This window comes from Pan paniscus, chromosome 7, assembly GCF_029289425.2.
Source record: "Pan paniscus chromosome 7, NHGRI_mPanPan1-v2.0_pri, whole genome shotgun sequence".
NCBI classification, from domain to species: domain Eukaryota; kingdom Metazoa; phylum Chordata; class Mammalia; order Primates; family Hominidae; genus Pan; species Pan paniscus.
This window is the reverse complement of record NC_073256.2, coordinates 7,592,420-7,618,995: the sequence shown is the minus strand read 5'-3', so window position 1 is coordinate 7,618,995 and position 26,576 is coordinate 7,592,420.

The following is a 26,576-nucleotide window of genomic DNA, read 5'->3' as shown; positions in this document are numbered from 1 at the left end:
TGTTGATATTTCCATCTATACACAGATGGCCGTGTAGATATTTCCATGTTTATACAGATGGCAGCGTAGATATTTCCATGGACATGCAGATGGCGGTGTAGATATTTCCATGTTTATACAGATAGCGGTGTAGATATTTCCATGTTTTCACAGATGGTGGTGTAGATGTTTCCGTGTTTATACACATGGCGGAGTAGATACTTCCATCTTTATGGAGATGGCAGTGTAGATGTTTTCATGTTTATAGAGATGGCGGTGTAGATATTTCCATATTTATAGAGATAGCGGTGTAGATTTTTCCATCTTTCTACAGATGGCAGTGAAGATATTTCCATGTTTATACAGATGGCGGTGTAGATATTTCCATACTTATAGAGTTGTCTGTGTACATATTTCCATGTGTATACAGATGGTATTGTAGGTATTTCCATGTTTATACCGATGGTGATGTAGATATTTCCATGTTTATTCAGATGACTGTGTAGATATTTCCATGTTTTACAGATGGCAGTGTAGATATTTCAATGTTTATAGAGATGGCGCTGTAGATATTTCCATGTTTATACAGAGTGCGGTGTAGATATTTCCATGTTTATACAGATAGCGGTGTATATATTTCCATGCTTTTACAGATATCGGTGTAGATATTTCCATGTTTACACAGATTGCGGTGTAGATATTTCCATCTTTATACAGATGGCATTGTAGATATTTCCATGTTTATGCAGATGGCGGTGTAGATATTTCCATGTTTATATAGATGGTGGTGTAGATATTACCATGTTTATACAGATAGCGGTGTAGATATTTCCATGTTTATACAGATCGTGGTGAAGATATTTCCATGTTTATACAGATCGCGGTGTAGATATTTCCATGTTTATACAGATCGCTGTGCAGATATTTCCATGTTTATACAGATAGCGGTGTAGATATTTCCATGTTTATACAGATAGCGGTGTAGATATTTCCATGTTTATAGAGATAGCGGTGTAGGTATTTCCATGTTTATAGACATAGCGGTGTAGATATTGCCATGTTTATATAGATGGCGTTGTAGATATTTCCATGTTTATACCGATAGATGTGTTGGTATTTCCACGTTGATACAGATAGCGATGTAGATATCTCCATGTTTATACAGCTCGCGGTGCAGATATTTATATCTTTATACAGATGGCGTTGTAGATATTTCCTTATTCACACAGATGGCGGTGTAGATGTTTCCATGTTTATACAGATGGCGGAGTAGTTATTTCCATGTTTATGGAGATGGCAGTGTAGATATTTTCATGTTTATAGAGATGGCGGTGTAGATATTTCCATGTTTATAGAGATAGCAGTGTAGATATTTTAATGTTTATACAGATGGCTGTGTAGCTATTTCCATGTGTATATAGATAGCATTGTAGATATTTCCATGTTTATACTGATGACTGTAGAGGTATTTCCATGTTTTACCGATGGCTCTGCAGATATTTCCATGTTTATAGAGATAGCGGTGTAGATATTTCCATGTTTGTACAGATGGCGATGTTGATATTTCCATCTATACACAGATGGCCGTGTAGATATTTCCATGTTTATACAGATGGCAGCGTAGATATTTCCATGGACATGCAGATGGCGGTGTAGATATTTCCATGTTTATACAGATAGCGGTGTAGATATTTCCATGTTTTCACAGATGGTGGTGTAGATATTTCCGTGTTTATACACATGGCGGAGTAGATACTTCCATCTTTATGGAGATGGCAGTGTAGATATTTTCATGTTTATAGAGATGGCGGTGTAGATATTTCCATATTTGTAGGGATAGCGGTGTAGATATTTCCATCTTTCTACAGATGGCAGTGTAGATATTTCCATGTTTATACAGATGGCGGTGTAGATATTTCCATACTTATACAGATGTCTGTGTAGATATTTCCATGTGTATACAGATGGTATTGTAGGTATCTCCATGTTTATACAGATGGTGGTGTAGATATTTCCATGTTTATTCAGACGACTGTGTAGATATTTCCATGTTTTACATATGGCAGTGTAGATACTTCAATGTTTATAGAGATGGCGCTGTAGATATTTCCATGTTTATACAGATCGCGGTGTAGTTATTTCCATGTTTATACAGATAGCGGTGTAGATATTTCCATGTTTTTACAGATATCGGTGTAGATATTTCCATGTTTACACAGATTGCGGTGTAGATATTTCCATCTTTCTACAGATGGCATTGTAGATATTTCCATGTTTATGCAGATGGCGGTGTAGATATTTCCATGTTTATATAGATGGTAGTGTAGATATTACCATGTTTATACAGATAGCGGTGTAGATATTTCCATGTTTATACAGATCGTGGTGAAGATATTTCCATGTTTATACAGATCGCGGAGTAGATATTTCCATGTTTATACAGATCGCTGTGTAAATATTTCCATGTTTATACAGATAGCGGTGTAGATATTTCCATGTTTATACAGATAGCGGTGTAGATATTTCCATGTTTATACAGATAGCGGTGTAGGTATTTCCATGTTTATAGACATAGCAGTGTAGATATTTCCATGTTTATATAGATGGCGTTGTAGATATTTCCATGTTTATACCGATAGATGTGTTGGTATTTCCACGTTTATACAGATAGCGATGTAGATATTTCCATGTTTATACAGCTCGCGGTGCAGATATTTATATCTTTATACAGATGGCATTGTAGATATTTCCTTATTCACACAGATGGCGGTGTAGATGTTTCCATGTTTATACAGATGGCGGAGTAGTTAGTTCCATGTTTATGGAGATGGCAGTGTAGATATTTTCAGGTTTATAGAGATGGCGGTGTAGATATTTCCATGTTTATAGAGATAGAAGTGTAGATATATACATGTTTATACAGATGGCTGTGTAGATATTTCCATGTGTATACAGTTGGCATTGTAGATATTTCCATGTTTATACAGATGACTGTAGAGGTATTTCCATGTTTTACAGATGGCTGTGCAGATATTTCCATGTTTATAGAGATAGCGGTGTAGATATTTCCATGTTTGTACAGATGGCGATGTTGATATTTCCATCTATACACAGATGGCCGTGTAGATATTTCCATGTTTATACAGATGGCAGCGTAGATATTTCCATGGACATGCAGATTGCGGTGTAGATATTTCCATGTTTATACAGATAGCGGTGTAGATATTTCCATGTTTTCACAGATGGTGGTGTGGATATTTCCGTGTTTATACACATGGCAGAGTAGATACTTCCATCATTCTGGAGATGGCAGTGTAGATATTTTCATGTTTATAGAGATGGCGGTGTAGATATTTCCATATTTATAGAGATAGCGGTGTAGATTTTTCCATCTTTCTACAGATGGCAGTGAAGATATTTCCATGTTTATACAGATGGCGGTGTAGATATTTCCATGTTTATACAGATCGCTGTGCAGATATTTCCATGTTTATACAGATAGCGGTGTAGATATTTCCATGTTTATAGAGATAGCGGTGTAGGTATTTCCATGTTTATAGACATAGCGGTGTAGATATTTCCATGTTTATATAGATGGCGTTGTAGATATTTCCATGTTTATACCGATAGATGTGTTGGTATTTCCACGTTGATACAGATAGCGATGTAGATATTTCCATGTTTATACAGCTCGCGGTGCAGATATTTATATCTTTATACAGATGGCGTTGTAGATATTTCCTTATTCACACAGATGGCGGTGTAGATGTTTCCATGTTTATACAGATGGCGGAGTAGTTATTTCCATGTTTATGGAGATGGCAGTGTAGATATTTTCATGTTTATAGAGATGGCGGTGTAGATATTTCCATGTTTATAGAGATAGCAGTGTAGATATTTACATGTTTATTCAGATGACTGTAGAGGTAATTCCATGTTTTACCGATGGCTCTGCAGATATTTCCATGTTTATAGAGATAGCGGTGTAGATATTTCCATGTTTGTACAGATGGCGTTGTTGATAATTCCATCTATACACAGATGGCCGTGTAGATATTTCCATGTTTATACAGATGGCAGCGTAGATATTTCCATGGACATGCAGATGGCGGTGTAGCTATTTCCATGTTTATACAGATAGCGGTGTAGATATTTCCATGTTTTCACAGATGGTGGTGTAGATGTTTCCGTGTTTATACACATGGGGGAGTAGATACTTCCATCTTTATGGAGATGGCAGTGTAGATATTTTCATGTTTATAGAGATGGCGGTGTAGATATTTCCATATTTAGAGAGATAGCGGTGTAGATATTTCCATCTTTCTACAGATGGCAGTGTAGATATTTCCATGTTTATACAGATGGCGGTGTAGTTATTTCCATACTTATAGAGTTGTCTGTGTACATATTTCCATGTGTATACAGATGGTATTGTAGGTATTTCCATGTTTATACAGATGGTGGTGTAGATATTTCCATGTTTATTCAGATGACTGTGTAGATATTTCCATGTTTTACAGATGGCAGTGTAGATATTTCAATGTTTATAGAGATGGCGCTGTAGATATTTCCATGTTTATACAGAGTGGTGTAGATATTTCCATGTTTATACAGATAGCGGTGTATATATTTCCATGTTTTTACAGATATCGGTGTAGATATTTCCATGTTTACACAGATTGCGGTGTAGATATTTCCATCTTTCTGCAGATGGCATTGTAAATATTTCCATGTTTATGCAGATGGCGGTGTAGATATTTCCATGTTTATATAGATGGTGGTGTAGATATTACCATGTTTATACAGATAGCGGTGTAGATATTTCCATGTTTATACAGATCGTGGTGAAGATATTTCCATGTTTATACAGATCGCGGTGTAGATATTTCCATCTTTCTACAGATGGCAGTGTAGATATCTCCATGTTTATACAGATAGCGGTGTAGATATTTCCATACTTATAGGGATGTCTGTGTAGATATTTCCATGTGTATACAGATGGTATTGTAGGTATCTCCATGTTTATACAGATGGTGGTGTAGATATTTCCATGTTTATTCAGATGACTGTGTAGATATTTCCATGTTTTACAGATGGCAGTGTAGATATTTCAATGTTTATAGAGATGGCGCTGTAGATATTTCCATGTTTATACAGATCGCCGTGTAGGTATTTCCATGTTTATACAGATAGCGGTGTAGATATTTCCATGTTTTTACAGATATCGGTGTAGATATTTCCATGTTTACACAGATTGCGGTGTAGATATTTCCATCTTTCTACAGATGGCATTGTAGATATTTCCATGTTTATGCAGATGGCGGTGTAGATATTTCCATGTTTATATAGATGGTGGTGTAGGTATTACCATGTTTATACAGATAGCGGTGTAGATATTTCCATGTTTATACAGATCGTGGTGAAGATATTTCCATGTTTATACAGATCGCGGAGTAGATATTTCCATGTTTATACAGATCGCTGTGTACATATTTCCATGTTTATACAGATAGCGGTGTAGATATTTCCATGTTTATACAGATAGCGGTGTAGATATTTCCATGTTAATAGAGATAGCGGTGTAGGTATTTCCATGTTTATAGACATAGCAATGTAGATATTTCCATGTTTATATAGATGGCGTTGTAGATATTTCCATGTTTATACCGATAGATGTGTTGGTATTTCCACGTTTATACAGATAGCGATGTAGATATTTCCATGTTTATACAGCTCGCGGTGCAGAGATTTATATCTTTATACAGATGGCATTGTAGATATTTCCTTATTCACAAAGATGGCGGTGTAGATGTTTCCATGTTTATACAGATGGCGGAGTAGTTAGTTCCATGTTTATGGAGATGGCAGTGTAGATATTTTCATGTTTATAGAGATGGCGGTGTAGATATTTCTATGTTTATAGAGATAGCAGTGTAGATATTTACATGTTTAAACAGATGGCTGTGTAGATATTTCCATGTGTATACAGTTGGCATTGTAGATATTTCCATGTTTATACAGATGACTGTAGAGGTATTTCCATGTTTTACAGATGGCTGTGCAGATATTTCCATGTTTATAGAGATAGCGGTGTAGATATTTCCATGTTTGTACAGATGGCGATGTTGATATTTCCATCTATACACAGATGGCCGTGTAGATATTTCCATGTTTATACAGATGGCAGCGTAGATATTTCCATGGACATGCAGATGGCGGTGTAGATATTTCCATGTTTATACAGATAGCGGTGTAGATATTTCCATGTTTTCACAGATGGTGGTGTAGATATTTCCGTGTTTATACACATGGCGGAGTAGATACTTCCATCTTAATGGAGATGGCAGTGTAGATATTTTCATGTTTATAGAGATGGCGGTGTAGATATTTCCATATTTATAGAGATAGCGGTGTAGATAATTCCATCTTTCTACAGATGGCAGTGTAGATATTTCCATGTTTATACATATGGCGGTGTAGATATTTCCATATTTATGGAGATAGCGGTGTAGATATTTCCATCTTTCTACAGATGGCAGTGTAGATATTTCCATGGTTATACAGATGGCGGTGTAGATATTTCCATACTTATACAGATGTCTGTGTAGATATTTCCATGTGTATACAGATGGTATTGTAGGTATTTCCATGTTTATACAGATGGTGGTGTAGATATTTCCATGTTTATACAGAGTGGTGTAGATATTTCCATGTTTATACAGATAGCGGTGTATATATTTCCATGTTTTTACAGATATCGGTGTAGATATTTCCATGTTTACACAGATTGCGGTGTAGATATTTCCATCTTTCTGCAGATGGCATTGTAAATATTTCCATGTTTATGCAGATGGCGGTGTAGATATTTCCATGTTTATATAGATGGTGGTGTAGATATTACCATGTTTATACAGATAGCGGTGTAGATATTTCCATGTTTATACAGATCGTGGTGAAGATATTTCCATGTTTATACAGATCGCGGTGTAGATATTTCCATCTTTCTACAGATGGCAGTGTAGATATCTCCATGTTTATACAGATAGCGGTGTAGATATTTCCATACTTATAGGGATGTCTGTGTAGATATTTCCATGTGTATACAGATGGTATTGTAGGTATCTCCATGTTTATACAGATGGTGGTGTAGATATTTCCATGTTTATTCAGATGACTGTGTAGATATTTCCATGTTTTACAGATGGCAGTGTAGATATTTCAATGTTTATAGAGATGGCGCTGTAGATATTTCCATGTTTATACAGATCGCCGTGTAGGTATTTCCATGTTTATACAGATAGCGGTGTAGATATTTCCATGTTTTTACAGATATCGGTGTAGATATTTCCATGTTTACACAGATTGCGGTGTAGATATTTCCATCTTTCTACAGATGGCATTGTAGATATTTCCATGTTTATGCAGATGGCGGTGTAGATATTTCCATGTTTATATAGATGGTGGTGTAGGTATTACCATGTTTATACAGATAGCGGTGTAGATATTTCCATGTTTATACAGATCGTGGTGAAGATATTTCCATGTTTATACAGATCGCGGAGTAGATATTTCCATGTTTATACAGATCGCTGTGTACATATTTCCATGTTTATACAGATAGCGGTGTAGATATTTCCATGTTTATACAGATAGCGGTGTAGATATTTCCATGTTAATAGAGATAGCGGTGTAGGTATTTCCATGTTTATAGACATAGCAATGTAGATATTTCCATGTTTATATAGATGGCGTTGTAGATATTTCCATGTTTATACCGATAGATGTGTTGGTATTTCCACGTTTATACAGATAGCGATGTAGATATTTCCATGTTTATACAGCTCGCGGTGCAGAGATTTATATCTTTATACAGATGGCATTGTAGATATTTCCTTATTCACAAAGATGGCGGTGTAGATGTTTCCATGTTTATACAGATGGCGGAGTAGTTAGTTCCATGTTTATGGAGATGGCAGTGTAGATATTTTCATGTTTATAGAGATGGCGGTGTAGATATTTCCATGTTTATAGAGATAGCAGTGTAGATATTTACATGTTTAAACAGATGGCTGTGTAGATATTTCCATGTGTATACAGTTGGCATTGTAGATATTTCCATGTTTATACAGATGACTGTAGAGGTATTTCCATGTTTTACAGATGGCTGTGCAGATATTTCCATGTTTATAGAGATAGCGGTGTAGATATTTCCATGTTTGTACAGATGGCGATGTTGATATTTCCATCTATACACAGATGGCCGTGTAGATATTTCCATGTTTATACAGATGGCAGCGTAGATATTTCCATGGACATGCAGATGGCGGTGTAGATATTTCCATGTTTATACAGATAGCGGTGTAGATATTTCCATGTTTTCACAGATGGTGGTGTAGATATTTCCGTGTTTATACACATGGCGGAGTAGATACTTCCATCTTAATGGAGATGGCAGTGTAGATATTTTCATGTTTATAGAGATGGCGGTGTAGATATTTCCATATTTATAGAGATAGCGGTGTAGATAATTCCATCTTTCTACAGATGGCAGTGTAGATATTTCCATGTTTATACATATGGCGGTGTAGATATTTCCATATTTATGGAGATAGCGGTGTAGATATTTCCATCTTTCTACAGATGGCAGTGTAGATATTTCCATGGTTATACAGATGGCGGTGTAGATATTTCCATACTTATACAGATGTCTGTGTAGATATTTCCATGTGTATACAGATGGTATTGTAGGTATTTCCATGTTTATACAGATGGTGGTGTAGATATTTCCATGTTTATTCAGATGACTGTGTAGATATTTCCATGTTTTTACAGATGGCAGTGTAGATATTTCAATGTTTATAGAGATGGCGCTGTAGATATTCCATGTTTATACAGATCGCGGTGTAGATATTTCCATGTTTATACAGATAGCGGTGTAGATATTTCCATGTTTTTAGAGATAACGGTGTAGATTTTTCCATGTTTGCACCGATTGCGGTGTAGATATTTCCATCTTTCTACAGATGGCATTGTAGATATTTCCATGTTTATGCAGATGGCGGTGTAGATACTTCCATGTTTATATAGATGGTGGTGTAGATATTACCATGTTTATACAGATAGCGGTGTAGATATTTCCATGTTTATACAGATCGTGGTGAAGATATTTCCATGTTTATACAGATCGCGGTGTAGATATTTCCATGTTTATACAGATCGCGGTGTAGATATTTCCATGTTTATACAGATAGCGTTGTAGATATTTCCATGTTTATACAGATAGCAGTGTAGATATTTCCATGTTTATAGAGATAGCGGTGTAGGTATTTCCATGTTTATAGACATAGCAGTGTAGATATATCCATGTTTATATAGATGGCGTTGTAGATATTTCCATGTTTATACCGACAGATGTGTTGGTATTTCTACGTTTATACAGATAGCGATGTAGATATTTCCATGTTTATACAGCTCGCGGTGCAGATATTTATATCTTTACACAGATGGCATTGTAGATATTTCCTTATTCACACAGATGGCGGTGTAGATGTTTCCATGTTTATACAGATGGCGGAGTAGTTAGTTCCATGTTTATGGAGATGGCAGTGTAGATATTTTCATGTTTTTAGAGATGGCGGTGTAGATATTTCCATGTTTATAGAGATAGCAGTGTAGATATTTACATGTTTATACAGATGGCTGTGTAGATATTTCCATGTGTATACAGATGGCATTGTAGATATTTCCATGTTTATACAGATGACTGTAGAGGTATTTCCATGTTTTACAGATGGCTGTGCAGATATTTCCATGTTTATAGAGATAGCGGTGTAGATATTTCCATGTTTGTACAGATGGCGATGTTGATATTTCCATCTATACACAGATGGCCGTGTAGATATTTCCATGTTTATACAGATGGCAGCGTAGATATTTCCATGGACATGCAGATTGCGGTGTAGATATTTCCATGTTTATACAGATAGCGGTGTAGATATTTCCATGTTTTCACAGATGGTGGTGTGGATATTTCCGTGTTTATACACATGGCAGAGTAGATACTTCCATCTTTCTGGAGATGGCAGTGTAGATATTTTCATGTTTATAGAGATGGCGGTGTAGATATTTCCATATTTATAGAGATAGCGGTGTAGATTTTTCCATCTTTCTACAGATGGCAGTGAAGATATTTCCATGTTTATACAGATGGCGGTGTAGATATTTCCATACTTATAGAGTTGTCTGTGTACATATTTCCATGTGTATACAGATGGTATTGTAGGTATTTCCATGTTTATACCGATTGTGGTGTAGATATTTCCATGTTTATTCAGATGACTGTGTAGATATTTCCATGTTTTACAGAAGGCAGTGTAGATATTTCAATGTTTATAGAGATGTCGCTGTAGATATTTCCATGTTTATACAGAGTGCGGTGTAGATATTTCCATGTTTATACAGATAGCGGTGTATATATTTCCATGTTTTTACAGATATCGGTGTAGATATTTCCATGTTTACACAGATTGCGGTGTAGATATTTCCATCTTTCTACAGATGGCATTGTAGATATTTCCATGTTTATGCAGATGGCGGTGTAGATATTTCCATGTTTATATAGATGGTGGTGTAGATATTACCATGTTTATACAGATAGCGGTGTAGATATTTCCATGTTTATACAGATCGTGGTGAAGATATTTCCATGTTTATACAGATCGCGGTGTAGATATTTCCATGTTTATACAGATCGCTGTGCAGATATTTCCATGTTTATACAGATAGCGGTGTAGATATTTCCATGTTTATAGAGATAGCGGTGTAGGTATTTCCATGTTTATAGACATAGTTGTGTAGATATTTCCATGTTTATATAGATGGCGTTGTAGATATTTCCATGTTTATACCAATAGATGTGTTGGTATTTCCACGTTGATACAGATAGCGATGTAGATATTTCCATGTTTATACAGCTCGCGGTGCAGATATTTATATCTTTATACAGATGGCGTTGTAGATATTTCCTTATTCACACAGATGGCGGTGTAGATGTTTCCATGTTTATACAGATGGCGGAGTAGTTATTTCCATGTTTATGGAGATGGCAGTGTAGATATTTTCATGTTTATAGAGATGGCGGTGTAGATATTTCCATGTTTATAGAGATAGCAGTGTAGATATTTACATGTTTATACAGATGACTGTAGAGGTAATTCCATGTTTTACCGATGGCTCTGCAGATATTTCCATGTTTATAGAGATAGCGGTGTAGATATTTCCATGTTTGTACAGATGGCGTTGTTGATAATTCCATCTATACACAGATGGCCGTGTAGATATTTCCATGTTTATACAGATGGCAGCGTAGATATTTCCAAGGACATGCAGATGGCGGTGTAGCTATTTCCATGTTTATACAGATAGCGGTGTAGATATTTCCATGTTTTCACAGATGGTGGTGTAGATGTTTCCGTGTTTATACACATGGGGGAGTAGATACTTCCATCTTTATGGAGATGGCAGTGTAGATATTTTCATGTTTATAGAGATGGCGGTGTAGATATTTCCATATTTAGAGAGATAGCGCTGTAGATATTTCCATCTTTCTACAGATGGCAGTGTAGATATTTCCATGTTTACAGATGGCGGTGTAGTTATTTCCATACTTATAGAGTTGTCTGTGTACATATTTCCATGTGTATACAGATGGTATTGTAGGTATTTCCATGTTTATACAGATGGTGGTGTAGATATTTCCATGTTTATTCAGATGACTGTGTAGATATTTCCATGTTTTACAGATGGCAGTGTAGATATTTCAATGTTTATAGAGATGGCGCTGTAGATATTTCCATGTTTATACAGAGTGGTGTAGATATTTCCATGTTTATACAGATAGCGGTGTATATATTTCCATGTTTTTACAGATATCGGTGTAGATATTTCCATGTTTACACAGATTGCGGTGTAGATATTTCCATCTTTCTGCAGATGGCATTGTAGATATTTCCATGTTTATGCAGATGGCGGTGTAGATATTTCCATGTTTATATAGATGGTGGTGTAGATATTACCATGTTTATACAGATAGCGGTGTAGATATTTCCATGTTTATACAGATCGTGGTGAAGATATTTCCATGTTTATACAGATCGCGGTGTAGATATTTCCATGTTTATACAGATCGCTGTGCAGATATTTCCATGTTTATACAGATAGCGGTGTAGATATTTCCATGTTTATAGAGATAGCGGTGTAGGTATTTCCATGTTTATAGACATAGCGGTGTAGATATTTCCATGTTTATATAGATGGCGTTGTAGATATTTCCATGTTTATACCGATAGATGTGTTGGTATTTCCACGTTGATACAGATAGCGATGTAGATATTTCCATGTTTATACAGCTCGCGGTGCAGATATTTATATCTTTATACAGATGGCGTTGTAGATATTTCCTTATTCACACAGATGGCGGTGTAGATGTTTCCATGTTTATACAGATGGCGGAGTAGTTATTTCCATGTTTATGGAGATGGCAGTGTAGATATTTTCATGTTTATAGAGATGGCGGTGTAGATATTTCCATGTTTATAGAGATAGCAGTGTAGATATTTACATGTTTATACAGATGACTGTAGAGGTAATTCCATGTTTTACCGATGGCTCTGCAGATATTTCCATGTTTATAGAGATAGCGGTGTAGATATTTCCATGTTTGTACAGATGGCGTTGTTGATAATTCCATCTATACACAGATGGCCGTGTAGATATTTCCATGTTTATACAGATGGCAGCGTAGATATTTCCATGGACATGCAGATGGCGGTGTAGCTATTTCCATGTTTATACAGATAGCGGTGTAGATATTTCCATGTTTTCACAGATGGTGGTGTAGATGTTTCCGTGTTTATACACATGGGGGAGTAGATACTTCCATCTTTATGGAGATGGCAGTGTAGATATTTTCATGTTTATAGAGATGGCGGTGTAGATATTTCCATATTTAGAGAGATAGCGGTGTAGATATTTCCATCTTTCTACAGATGGCAGTGTAGATATTTCCATGTTTATACAGATGGCGGTGTAGTTATTTCCATACTTATAGAGTTGTCTGTGTACATATTTCCATGTGTATACAGATGGTATTGTAGGTATTTCCATGTTTATACAGATGGTGGTGTAGATATTTCCATGTTTATTCAGATGACTGTGTAGATATTTCCATGTTTTACAGATGGCAGTGTAGATATTTCAATGTTTATAGAGATGGCGCTGTAGATATTTCCATGTTTATACAGAGTGGTGTAGATATTTCCATGTATATACAGATAGCGGTGTATATATTTCCATGTTTTTACAGATATCGGTGTAGATATTTCCATGTTTACACAGATTGCGGTGTAGATATTTCCATCTTTCTGCAGATGGCATTGTAGATATTTCCATGTTTATGCAGATGGCGGTGTAGATATTTCCATGTTTATATAGATGGTGGTGTAGATATTACCATGTTTATACAGATAGCGGTGTAGATATTTCCATGTTTATACAGATCGTGGTGAAGATATTTCCATGTTTATACAGATCGCGGTGTAGATATTTCCATCTTTCTACAGATGGCAGTGTAGATATCTCCATGTTTATACAGATGGCGGTGTAGATATTTCCATACTTATAGGGATGTCTGTGTAGATATTTCCATGTGTATACAGATGGTATTGTAGGTATCTCCATGTTTATACAGATGGTGGTGTAGATATTTCCATGTTTATTCAGATGACTGTGTAGATATTTCCATGTTTTACAGATGGCAGTGTAGATATTTCAATGTTTATAGAGATGGCGCTGTAGATATTTCCATGTTTATACAGATCGCCGTGTAGGTATTTCCATGTTTATACAGATAGCGGTGTAGATATTTCCATGTTTTTACAGATATCGGTGTAGATATTTCCATGTTTACACAGATTGCGGTGTAGATATTTCCATCTTTCTACAGATGGCATTGTAGATATTTCCATGTTTATGCAGATGGCGGTGTAGATATTTCCATGTTTATATAGATGGTGGTGTAGGTATTACCATGTTTATACAGATAGCGGTGTAGATATTTCCATGTTTATACAGATCGTGGTGAAGATATTTCCATGTTTATACAGATCGCGGAGTAGATATTTCCATGTTTATACAGATCGCTGTGTACATATTTCCATGTTTATACAGATAGCGGTGTAGATATTTCCATGTTTATACAGATAGCGGTGTAGATATTTCCATGTTAATAGAGATAGCGGTGTAGGTATTTCCATGTTTATAGACATAGCAATGTAGATATTTCCATGTTTATATAGATGGCGTTGTAGATATTTCCATGTTTATACCGATAGATGTGTTGGTATTTCCACGTTTATACAGATAGCGATGTAGATATTTCCATGTTTATACAGCTCGCGGTGCAGAGATTTATATCTTTATACAGATGGCATTGTAGATATTTCCTTATTCACACAGATGGCGGTGTAGATGTTTCCATGTTTATACAGATGGCGGAGTAGTTAGTTCCATGTTTATGGAGATGGCAGTGTAGATATTTTCATGTTTATAGAGATGGCGGTGTAGATATTTCCATGTTTATAGAGATAGCAGTGTAGATATTTACATGTTTATACAGATGGCTGTGTAGATATTTCCATGTGTATACAGTTGGCATTGTAGATATTTCCATGTTTATACAGATGACTGTAGAGGTATTTCCATGTTTTACAGATGGCTGTGCAGATATTTCCATGTTTATAGAGATAGCGGTGTAGATATTTCCATGTTTGTACAGATGGCGATGTTGATATTTCCATCTATACACAGATGGCCGTGTAGATATTTCCATGTTTATACAGATGGCAGCGTAGATATTTCCATGGACATGCAGATGGCGGTGTAGATATTTCCATGTTTATACAGATAGCGGTGTAGATATTTCCATGTTTTCACAGATGGTGGTGTAGATATTTCCGTGTTTATACACATGGCGGAGTAGATACTTCCATCTTAATCGAGATGGCAGTGTAGATATTTTCATGTTTATAGAGATGGCGGTGTAGATATTTCCATATTTATAGAGATAGCGGTGTAGATAATTCCATCTTTCTACAGATGGCAGTGTAGATATTTCCATGTTTATACAGATGGCGGTGTAGATATTTCCATATTTATGGAGATAGCGGTGTAGATATTTCCATCTTTCTACAGATGGCAGTGTAGATATTTCCATGTTTATACAGATGGCGGTGTAGATATTTCCATACTTATACAGATGTCTGTGTAGATATTTCCATGTGTATACAGATGGTATTGTAGGTATTTCCATGTTTATACAGATGGTGGTGTAGATATTTCCATGTTTATTCAGATGACTGTGTAGATATTTCCATGTTTTTACAGATGGCAGTGTAGATATTTCAATGTTTATAGAGATGGCGCTGTAGATATTCCATGTTTATACAGATCGCAGTGTAGATATTTCCATGTTTATACAGATAGCGGTGTAGATATTTCCATGTTTTTAGAGATAACGGTGTAGATGTTTCCATGTTTGCACCGATTGCGGTGTAGATATTTCCATCTTTCTACAGATGGCATTGTAGATATTTCCATGTTTATGCAGATGGCGGTGTAGATACTTCCATGTTTATATAGATGGTGGTGTAGATATTACCATGTTTATACAGATAGCGGTGTAGATATTTCCATGTTTATACAGATCGTGGTGAAGATATATCCATGTTTATACAGATCGCGGTGTAGATATTTCCATGTTTATACAGATCGCGGTGTAGATATTTCCATGTTTATACAGATAGCGTTGTAGATATTTCCATGTTTATACAGATAGCAGTGTAGATATTTCCATGTTTATAGAGATAGCGGTGTAGGTATTTCCATGTTTATAGACATAGCAGTGTAGATATATCCATGTTTATATAGATGGCGTTGTAGATATTTCCATGTTTATACCGACAGATGTGTTGGTATTTCTACGTTTATACAGATAGCGATGTAGATATTTCCATGTTTATACAGCTCGCGGTGCAGATATTTATATCTTTACACAGATGGCATTGTAGATATTTCCTTATTCACACAGATGGCGGTATAGATGTTTCCATGTTTATACAGATGGCGGAGTAGTTAGTTCCATGTTTATGGAGATGGCAGTGTAGATATTTTCATGTTTTTAGAGATGGCGGTGTAGATATTTCCATGTTTATAGAGATAGCAGTGTAGATATTTACATGTTTATACAGATGGCTGTGTAGATATTTCCATGTGTATACAGATGGCATTGTAGATATTTCCATGTTTATACAGATGACTGTAGAGGTATTTCCATGTTTTACCGATGGCTCTGCAGATATTTCCATGTTTATAGAGATAGCGGTGTAGATATTTCCATGTTTGTACAGATGGCGTTGTTGATATTTCCATCTATACACAGAGGGCCGTGTAGATATTTCCATGTTTATACAGATGGCAGCGTAGATATTTCCATGGACATGCAGATGGCGGTGTAGATATTTCCATCTTTCTACAGATGGCAGTGTAGATATTTCCATGTTTATACAGATGGCGGTGTAGATATTTCCATACTTATAGAGATGTCTGTGTAGATATTTCCATGTGTATACAGATGGTATTGTAGGTATCTCCATGTTTATACAGATGGTGGTGTAGATATTTCCATGTTTATTCAGATGACTGTGTAGATATTTCCATGTTTTACAGATGGCAGTGTAGATATTTCAATGTTTATAGAGATGGCGCTGTAGATATTTCCATGTTTATACAGATCGCGGTGTAGGTATTTCCATGTTTATACAGATAGCGGTGTAGATATTTCCATGTTTTTACAGATATCGGTGTAGATATTTCCATGTTTACACAGATTGCGGTGTAGATATTTCCATCTTTCTACAGATGGCATTGTAGATATTTCCATGTTTATGCAGATGGCGGTGTAGATATTTCCATGTTTATATAGATGGTATTGTAGGTATTACCATGTTTATACAGATAGCGGTGTAGATATTTCCATGTTTATACAGATCGTGGTGAAGATATTTCCATGTTTATACAGATCGCGGAGTAGATATTTCCATGTTTATACAGATCGCTGTGTACATATTTCCATGTTTATACAGATAGCGGTGTAGATATTTCCATGTTTATACAGATAGCGGTGTAGATATTTCCATGTTAATAGAGATAGCGGTGTAGGTATTTCCATGTTTATAGACATAGCAGTGTAGATATTTCCATGTTTATATAGATGGCGTTGTAGATATTTCCATGTTTATACCGATAGATGTGTTGGTATTTCCACGTTGATACAGATAGCGATGTAGATATTTCCATGTTTATACAGCTCGCGGTGCAGAGATTTATATCTTTATACAGATGGCATTGTAGATATTTTCTTATTCACACAGATGGCGGTGTAGATGTTTCCATGTTTATACAGATGGCGGAGTAGTTAGTTCCATGTTTATGGAGATGGCAGTGTAGATATTTTCATGTTTATAGAGATGGCGGTGTAGATATTTCCATGTTTATAGAGATAGCAGTGTAGATATTTACATGTTTATACAGATGGCTGTGTAGATATTTCCATGTGTATACAGTTGGCATTGAAGATATTTCCATGTTTATACAGATGACTGTAGAGGTATTTCCATGTTTTACAGATGGCTGTGCAGATATTTCCATGTTTATAGAGATAGCGGTGAAGATATTTCCATGTTTGTACAGATGGTGATGTTGATATTTCCATCTATACACAGATGGCCGTGTAGATATTTCCATGTTTATACAGATGGCAGCGTAGATATTTCCATGGACATGCAGATGGCGGTGTAGATATTTCCATGTTTATACAGATAGCGGTGTAGATATTTCCAAGTTTTCACAGATGGTGGTGTAGATATTTCCGTGTTTATACACATGGCGGAGTAGATACTTCCATCTTTATGGAGATGGCAGTGTAGATATTTTCATGTTTATAGAGATGGCGGTGTAGATATTTCCATATTTATAGAGATAGCGGTGTAGATAATTCCATCTTTCTACAGATGGCAGTGTAGATATTTCCATGTTTATACAGATGGCGGTGTAGATATTTCCATACTTATACAGATGTCTGTGTAGATATTTCCATGTGTATACAGATGGTATTGTAGGTATTTCCATGTTTATACAGATGGTGGTGTAGATATTTCCATGTTTATTCAGATGACTGTGTAGATATTTCCATGTTTTTACAGATGGCAGTGTAGATATTTCAATGTTTATAGAGATGGCGCTGTAGATATTGCATGTTTATACAGATCGCGGTGTAGATATTTCCATGTTTATACAGATAGCGGTGTAGATATTTCCATGTTTTTAGAGATAACGGTGTAGATATTTACATTTTTACACAGATTGCGGTGTAGATATTTCCATCTTTCTACAGATGGCATTGTAGATATTTCCATGTTTATGCAGATGGCGGTGTAGATACTTCCATGTTTATATAGACGGTGGTGTAGATATTACCATGTTTATACAGATAGCGGTGTAGATATTTCCATGTTTATACAGATCGTGGTGAAGAAATTTCGATGTTTATACAGATCACGGTGTAGATATTTCTATGTTTATACAGATCGCGGTGTAGATATTTCCATGTTTATACAGATAGCGTTGTAGATATTTCCATGTTTATACAGATAGCAGTGTATATATTTCCATGTTTATAGAGATAGCGGTGTAGGTATTTCCATGTTTATAGACATAGCAGTTTAGATATATCCATGTTTATATAGATGGCGTTGTAGATATTTCCTTATTCACACAGATGGCGGTGTAGATGTATCCATGTTTATACAGATGGCGGAGTAGTTAGTTCCATGTTTATGGAGATGGCAGTGTAGATATTTTCATGTTTATAGAGATGGCGGTGTAGATATTTCCATGTTTATAGAGATAGCAGTGTAGATATTTACATGTTTATACAGATGACTGTAGAGGTATTTCCATGTTTTAACGATGGCTCTGCAGATATTTCCATGTTTATAGAGATAGCGGTGTAGATATTTCCATGTTTGTACAGATGGCGTTGTTGATAATTCCATCTATACACAGATGGCCGTGTAGATATTTCCATGTTTATACAGATGGCAGCGTAGATATTTCCATGGACATGCAGATGGCGGTGTAGATATTTCCATGTTTATACAGATAGCGGTGTAGATATTTCCATGTTTTCACAGATGGTGGTGTAGATGTTTCCGTGTTTATACACATGGCGGAGTAGATACTTCCATCTTCATGGAGATGGCAGTGTAGATATTTTCATGTTTATAGAGACGGCGGTGTAGATATTTCCATATTTATAGAGATAGCGGTGTAGATATTTCCATCTTTCTACAGATGGCAGTGTAGATATTTCCATGTTTATACAGATGGCGGTGTAGATATTTCCATACTTATAGAGTTGTCTGTGTACATATTTCCATGTGTATACAGATGGTATTGTAGGTATTTCCATGTTTATACAGATGGTGGTGTAGATATTTCCATGTTTATTCAGATGACTGTGTAGATATTTCCATGTTTTGCAGATGACAGTGTAGATATTTCAATGTTTATAGAGATGGCGCTGTAGATATTTCCATGTTTATACAGATTGCGGTGTAGATATTTCCATGTTTATACAGATAGCGGTGTATATATTTCCATGTTTTTACAGATATCGGTGTAGATATTTCCATGTTTACACAGATTGCGGTGTACATATTTCCATCTTTCTACAGATGGCATTGTAGATATTTCCATGTTTATGCAGATGGCGGTGTAGATATTTCCATGTTTATATAGATGGTGGTGTAGATATTACCATGTTTATACAGATAGCGGTGTAGATATTTCCATGTTTATACAGATCGTGGTGAAGATATTTCCATGTTTATACAGATCGCGGTGTAGATATTTCCATGTTTATACAGATCGCGGTGAAGATATTTCCATGTTTATACAGATAGCGGTGTAGATATTTCCATGTTTATACAGATAGCGGTGTAGATATTTCCATGTTTATAGAGATAGCGGTGTAGGTATTTCCATGTTTATAGACATAGCTGTGTAGATATTTCCATGTTTATATAGATGGCGTTGTAGATATTTCCATGTTTTTACCGATAGATGTGTTGGTATTTCCATGTTTTTACAGATAGCGATGTAGATATTTCCATCTTTATACAGCTCGCGGTGCAGATATTTATATCTTTATACTGATGGCATTTTAGATATTTCCTTATTCACACAGATGGCGGTGTAGATGTTTCCATGTTTATACAGATGGCGGAGTAGTTAGTTCCATGTTTATGGAGATGGCAGTGTAGATATTTTCATGTTTATAGAGATGGCGGTGTAGATATTTCCATGTTTATAGAGATAGCAGTGTAGATATTTACATGTTTATACAGATGGCTGTGTAGATATTTCCATGTGTATACAGATGGCATTGTAGATATTTCCATGTTTATACAGATGACTGAAGAGGTTTTTCCATGTTTTACCGATGGCTCTGCAGATATTTCCATGTTTATAGAGATAGCGGTGTAGATATTTCCATGTTTGTACAGATGGCGTTGTTGATATTTCCATCTATACACAGATGGCCGTGTAGATATTTCCATGTTTATACCGATGGCAGCGTAGATATTTCCATGGACATGCAGTTGGCGGTGTAGATATTTCCATGTTTATACAGATAGCGGTGTAGATATTTCCATGTTTTCACAGATGGTGGTGTGGATATTTCCGTGTGTATACACATGGCAGAGTAGATACTTCCATCTTTATGCAGATGGCAGTCTAGATATTTTCATGTTTATAGAGATGGCGGTGTAGATATTTCCATATTTATAGAGATAGCGGTGTAGATAATTCCATCTTTCTACAGATGGCAGTGTAGATATTTCCATGTTTATACAGATGGCGGTGTAGTTATTTCCATACTTATAGAGTTGTCTGTGTACATATTTCCATGTGTATACAGATGGTATTGTAGGTATTTCCATGTTTATACAGATGGTGGTGTAGATATTTCCATGTTTATTCAGATGACTGTGTACATATTTCCATGTTTTACAGATGGCAGTGGAGATATTTCAATGTTTATAGAGATGGCGCTGTAGATATTTCCATGTTTATACAGAGTGGTGTAGATATTTCCATGTTTATACAGATAGCGGTGTATATATTTCCATGTTTTTACAGATATCGGTGTAGATATTTCCATGTTTACACAGATTGCGGTGTAGATATTTCCATGTTTTTACAGATATCGGTGTAGTTATTTCCATGTTTACACAGATTGCGGTGTAGATATTTCCATCTTTCTACAGATGGCATTGTAGATATTTCCATGTTTATGCAGATGGCGGTGTAGATATTTCCATGTTTATATAGATGGTAGTATAGATATTACCATGTTTATACAGATAGCGGTGTAGATATTTCCATGTTTATACAGATCGTGGTGAAGATATTTCCATGTTTATACAGATAGCGTTGTAGATATTTCCATGTTTATACAGATAGCAGTGTAGATATTTCCATGTTTATAGAGATAGCGGTGTAGGTATTTCCATGTTTATAGACATAGCAGTGTAGATATATCCATGTTTATATAGATGGCGTTGTAGATATTTCCATGTTTATACCGATAGATGTGTTGGTATTTCTTCGTTTATACAGATAGCGATGTAGATATTTCCATGTTTATACAGCTCGCGGTGCAGATATTTATATCTTTATACAGATGGCATAGTAGATATTTCCTTATTCACACAGATGGCGGTGTAGATGTATCCATGTTTATACAGATGGCGGAGTAGTTAGTTCCATGTTTATGGAGATGGCAGTGTAGATATTTTCATGTTTATAGAGATGGCGGTGTAGATATTTCCATGTTTATAGAGATAGCAGTGTAGATATTTACATGTTTATACAGATGACTGTAGAGGTATTTCCATGTTTTAACGATGGCTCTGCAGATATTTCCATGTTTATAGAGATAGCGGTGTAGATATTTCCATGTTTGTACAGATGGCGTTGTTGATAATTCCATCTATACACAGATGGCCGTGTAGATATTTCCATGTTTATACAGATGGCAGCGTAGATATTTCCATGGACATGCAGATGGCGGTGTAGATATTTCCATGTTTATACAGATAGCGGTGTAGATATTTCCATGTTTTCACAGATGGTGGTGTAGATGTTTCCGTGTTTATACACATGGCGGAGTAGATACTTCCATCTTTATGGAGATGGCAGTGTAGATATTTTCATGTTTATAGAGACGGCGGTGTAGATATTTCCATATTTATAGAGATAGCGGTGTAGATATTTCCATCTTTCTACAGATGGCAGTGTAGATATTTCCATGTTCATACAGATGGCGGTGTAGATATTTCCATACTTATAGAGTTGTCTGTGTACATATTTCCATGTGTATACAGATGGTATTGTAGGTATTTCCATGTTTATACAGATGGTGGTGTAGATATTTCCATGTTTATTCAGATGACTGTGTAGATATTTCCATGTTTTGCAGATGGCAGTGTAGATATTTCAATGTTTATAGAGATGGCGCTGTAGATATTTCCATGTTTATACAGATTGCGGTGTAGATATTTCCATGTTTATACAGATAGCGGTGTATATATTTCCATGTTTTTACAGATATCGGTGTAGATATTTCCATGTTTACACAGATTGCGGTGTAGATATTTCCATCTTTCTACAGATGGCATTGTAGATATTTCCATGTTTATGCAGATGGCGGTGTAGATATTTCCATGTTTATATAGATGTTGGTGTAGATATTACCATGTTTATACAGATAGCGGTGTAGATATTTCCATGTTTATACAGATCGTGGTGAAGATATTTCCATGTTTATACAGATCGCAGTGTAGATATTTCCATGTTTATACAGATCGCGGTGAAGATATTTCCATGTTTATACAGATAGCGGTGTAGATATTTCCATGTTTATACAGATAGCGGTGTAGATATTTCCATGTTTATAGAGATAGCGGTGTAGGTATTTCCATGTTTATAGACATAGCTGTGTAGATATTTCCATGTTTATATAGATGGCGTTGTAGATATTTCCATGTTTTTACCGATAGATGTGTTGGTATTTCCATGTTTATACAGATAGCGATGTAGATATTTCCATCTTTATACAGCTCGCGGTGCAGATATTTATATCTTTATACTGATGGCATTTTAGATATTTCCTTATTCACACAGATGGCGGTGTAGATGTTTCCATGTTTATACAGATGGCGGAGTAGTTAGTTCCATGTTTATGGAGATGGCAGTGTAGATATTTTCATGTTTATAGAGATGGCGGTGTAGATATTTCCATGTTTATAGAGATAGCAGTGTAGATATTTACATGTTTATACAGATGGCTGTGTAGATATTTCCATGTGTATACAGATGGCATTGTAGATATTTCCATGTTTATACAGATGACTGAAGAGGTTTTTCCATGTTTTACCGATGGCTCTGCAGATATTTCCATGTTTATAGAGATAGCGGTGTAGATATTTCCATGTTTGTACAGATGGCGTTGTTGATATTTCCATCTATACACAGATGGCCGTGTAGATATTTCCATGTTTATACAGATGGCAGCGTAGATATTTCCATGGACATGCAGTTGGCGGTGTAGATATTTCCATGTTTATACAGATAGCGGTGTAGATATTTCCATGTTTTCACAGATGGTGGTGTGGATATTTCCGTGTGTATACACATGGCAGAGTAGATACTTCCATCTTTATGCAGATGGCAGTCTAGATATTTCCATGTTTATACAGATGGCGGTGTAGATATTTCCATACTTATAGAGATGTCTGTGTAGCTATTTCCATGTGTATACAGATGGTATTGTAGGTATCTCCATGTTTATACAGATGGTGGTGTAGATATTTCCATGTTTATTCAGATGACTGTGTAGATATTTCCATGTTTTACAGATGGCAGTGTAGATATTTCAATGTTTATAGAGATGGCGCTGTAGATATTTCCATGTTTATACAGATCGCGGTGTAGGTATTTCCATGTTTATACAGATAGCGGTGTAGATATTTCCATGTTTTTACAGATATCGGTGTAGATATTTCCATGTTTACACAGATTGCGGTGTAGATATTTCCATCTTTCTACAGATGGCATTGTAGATATTTCCATGTTTATGCAGATGGCGGTGTAGATATTTCCATGTTTATATAGATGGTATTGTAGGTATTACCATGTTTATACAGATAGCGGTGTAGATATTTCCATGTTTATACAGATCGTGGTGAAGATATTTCCATGTTTATACAGATCGTGGAGTAGATATTTCCATGTTTATACAGATCGCTGTGTACATATTTCCATGTTTATACAGATAGCGGTGTAGATATTTCCATGTTTATACAGATAGAGGTGTAGATATTTCCATGTTAATAGAGATAGCGGTGTAGGTATTTCCATGTTTATAGACATAGCAGTGTAGATATTTCCATGTTTATATAGATGGCGTTGTAGATATTTCCATGTTTATACCGATAGATGTGTTGGTATTTCCACGTTTATACAGATAGCGATGTAGATATTTCCATGTTTATACAGCTCGCGGTGCAGAGATTTATATCTTTATACAGATGGCATTGTAGATATTTTCTTATTCACACAGATGGCGGTGTAGATGTTTCCATGTTTATACAGATGGCGGAGTAGTTAGTTCCATGTTTATGGAGATGGCAGTGTAGATATTTTCATGTTTATAGAGATGGCGGTGTAGATATTTCCATGTTTATAGAGATAGCAGTGTAGATATTTACATGTTTATACAGATGGCTGTGTAGGTATTTCCATGTGTATACAGTTGGCATTGAAGATATTTCCATGTTTATACAGATGACTGTAGAGGTATTTCCATGTTTTACAGATGGCTGTGCAGATATTTCCATGTTTATAGAGATAGCGGTGAAGATATTTCCATGTTTGTACAGATGGTGATGTTGATATTTCCATCTATACACAGATGGCCGTGTAGATATTTCCATGTTTATACAGATGGCAGCGTAGATATTTCCATGGACATGCAGATGGCGGTGTAGATATTTCCATGTTTATACAGATAGCGGTGTAGATATTTCCAAGTTTTCACAGATGGTGGTGTAGATATTTCCGTGTTTATACACATGGCGGAGTAGATACTTCCATCTTTATGGAGATGGCAGTGTAGATATTTTCATGTTTATAGAGATGGCGGTGTAGATATTTCCATATTTATAGAGATAGCGGTGTAGATAATTCCATCTTTCTACAGATGGCAGTGTAGATATTTCCATGTTTATACAGATGGCGGTGTAGATATTTCCATACTTATACAGATGTCTGTGTAGATATTTCCATGTGTATACAGATGGTATTGTAGGTATTTCCATGTTTATACAGATGGTGGTGTAGATATTTCCATGTTTATTCAGATGACTGTGTAGATATTTCCATGTTTTTACAGATGGCAGTGTAGATATTTCAATGTTTATCGAGATGGCGCTGTAGATATTCCATGTTTATACAGATCGCGGTGTAGATATTTCCATGTTTATACAGATAGCGGTGTAGATATTTCCATGTTTTTAGAGATAACGGTGTAGATATTTCCATTTTTACACAGATTGCGGTGTAGATATTTCCATCTTTCTACAGATGGCATTGTAGATATTTCCATGTTTATGCAGATGGCGGTGTAGATACTTCCATGTTTATATAGACGGTGGTGTAGATATTACCATGTTTATACAGATAGCGGTGTAGATATTTCCATGTTTATACAGATCGTGGTGAAGATATTTCGATGTTTATACAGATCACGGTGTAGATATTTCTATGTTTATACAGATCGCGGTGTAGATATTTCCATGTTTATACAGATAGCGTTGTAGATATTTCCATGTTTATACAGATAGCAGTGTATATATTTCCATGTTTATAGAGATAGCGGTGTAGGTATTTCCATGTTTATAGACATAGCAGTGTAGATATATCCATGTTTATATAGATGGCGTTGTAGATATTTCCATGTTTATACCGATAGATGTGTTGGTATTTCTTCGTTTATACAGATAGCGATGTAGATATTTCCATGTTTATACAGCTCGCGGTGCAGATATTTATATCTTTATACAGATGGCATTGTAGATATTTCCTTATTCACACAGATGGCGGTGTAGATGTATCCATGTTTATACAGATGGCGGAGTAGTTAGTTCCATGTTTATGGAGATGGCAGTGTAGATATTTTCATGTTTATAGAGATGGCGGTGTAGATATTTCCATGTTTATAGAGATAGCAGTGTAGATATTTACATGTTTATACAGATGACTGTAGAGGTATTTCCATGTTTTAACGATGGCTCTGCAGATATTTCCATGTTTATAGAGATAGCGGTGTAGATATTTCCATGTTTGTACAGATGGCG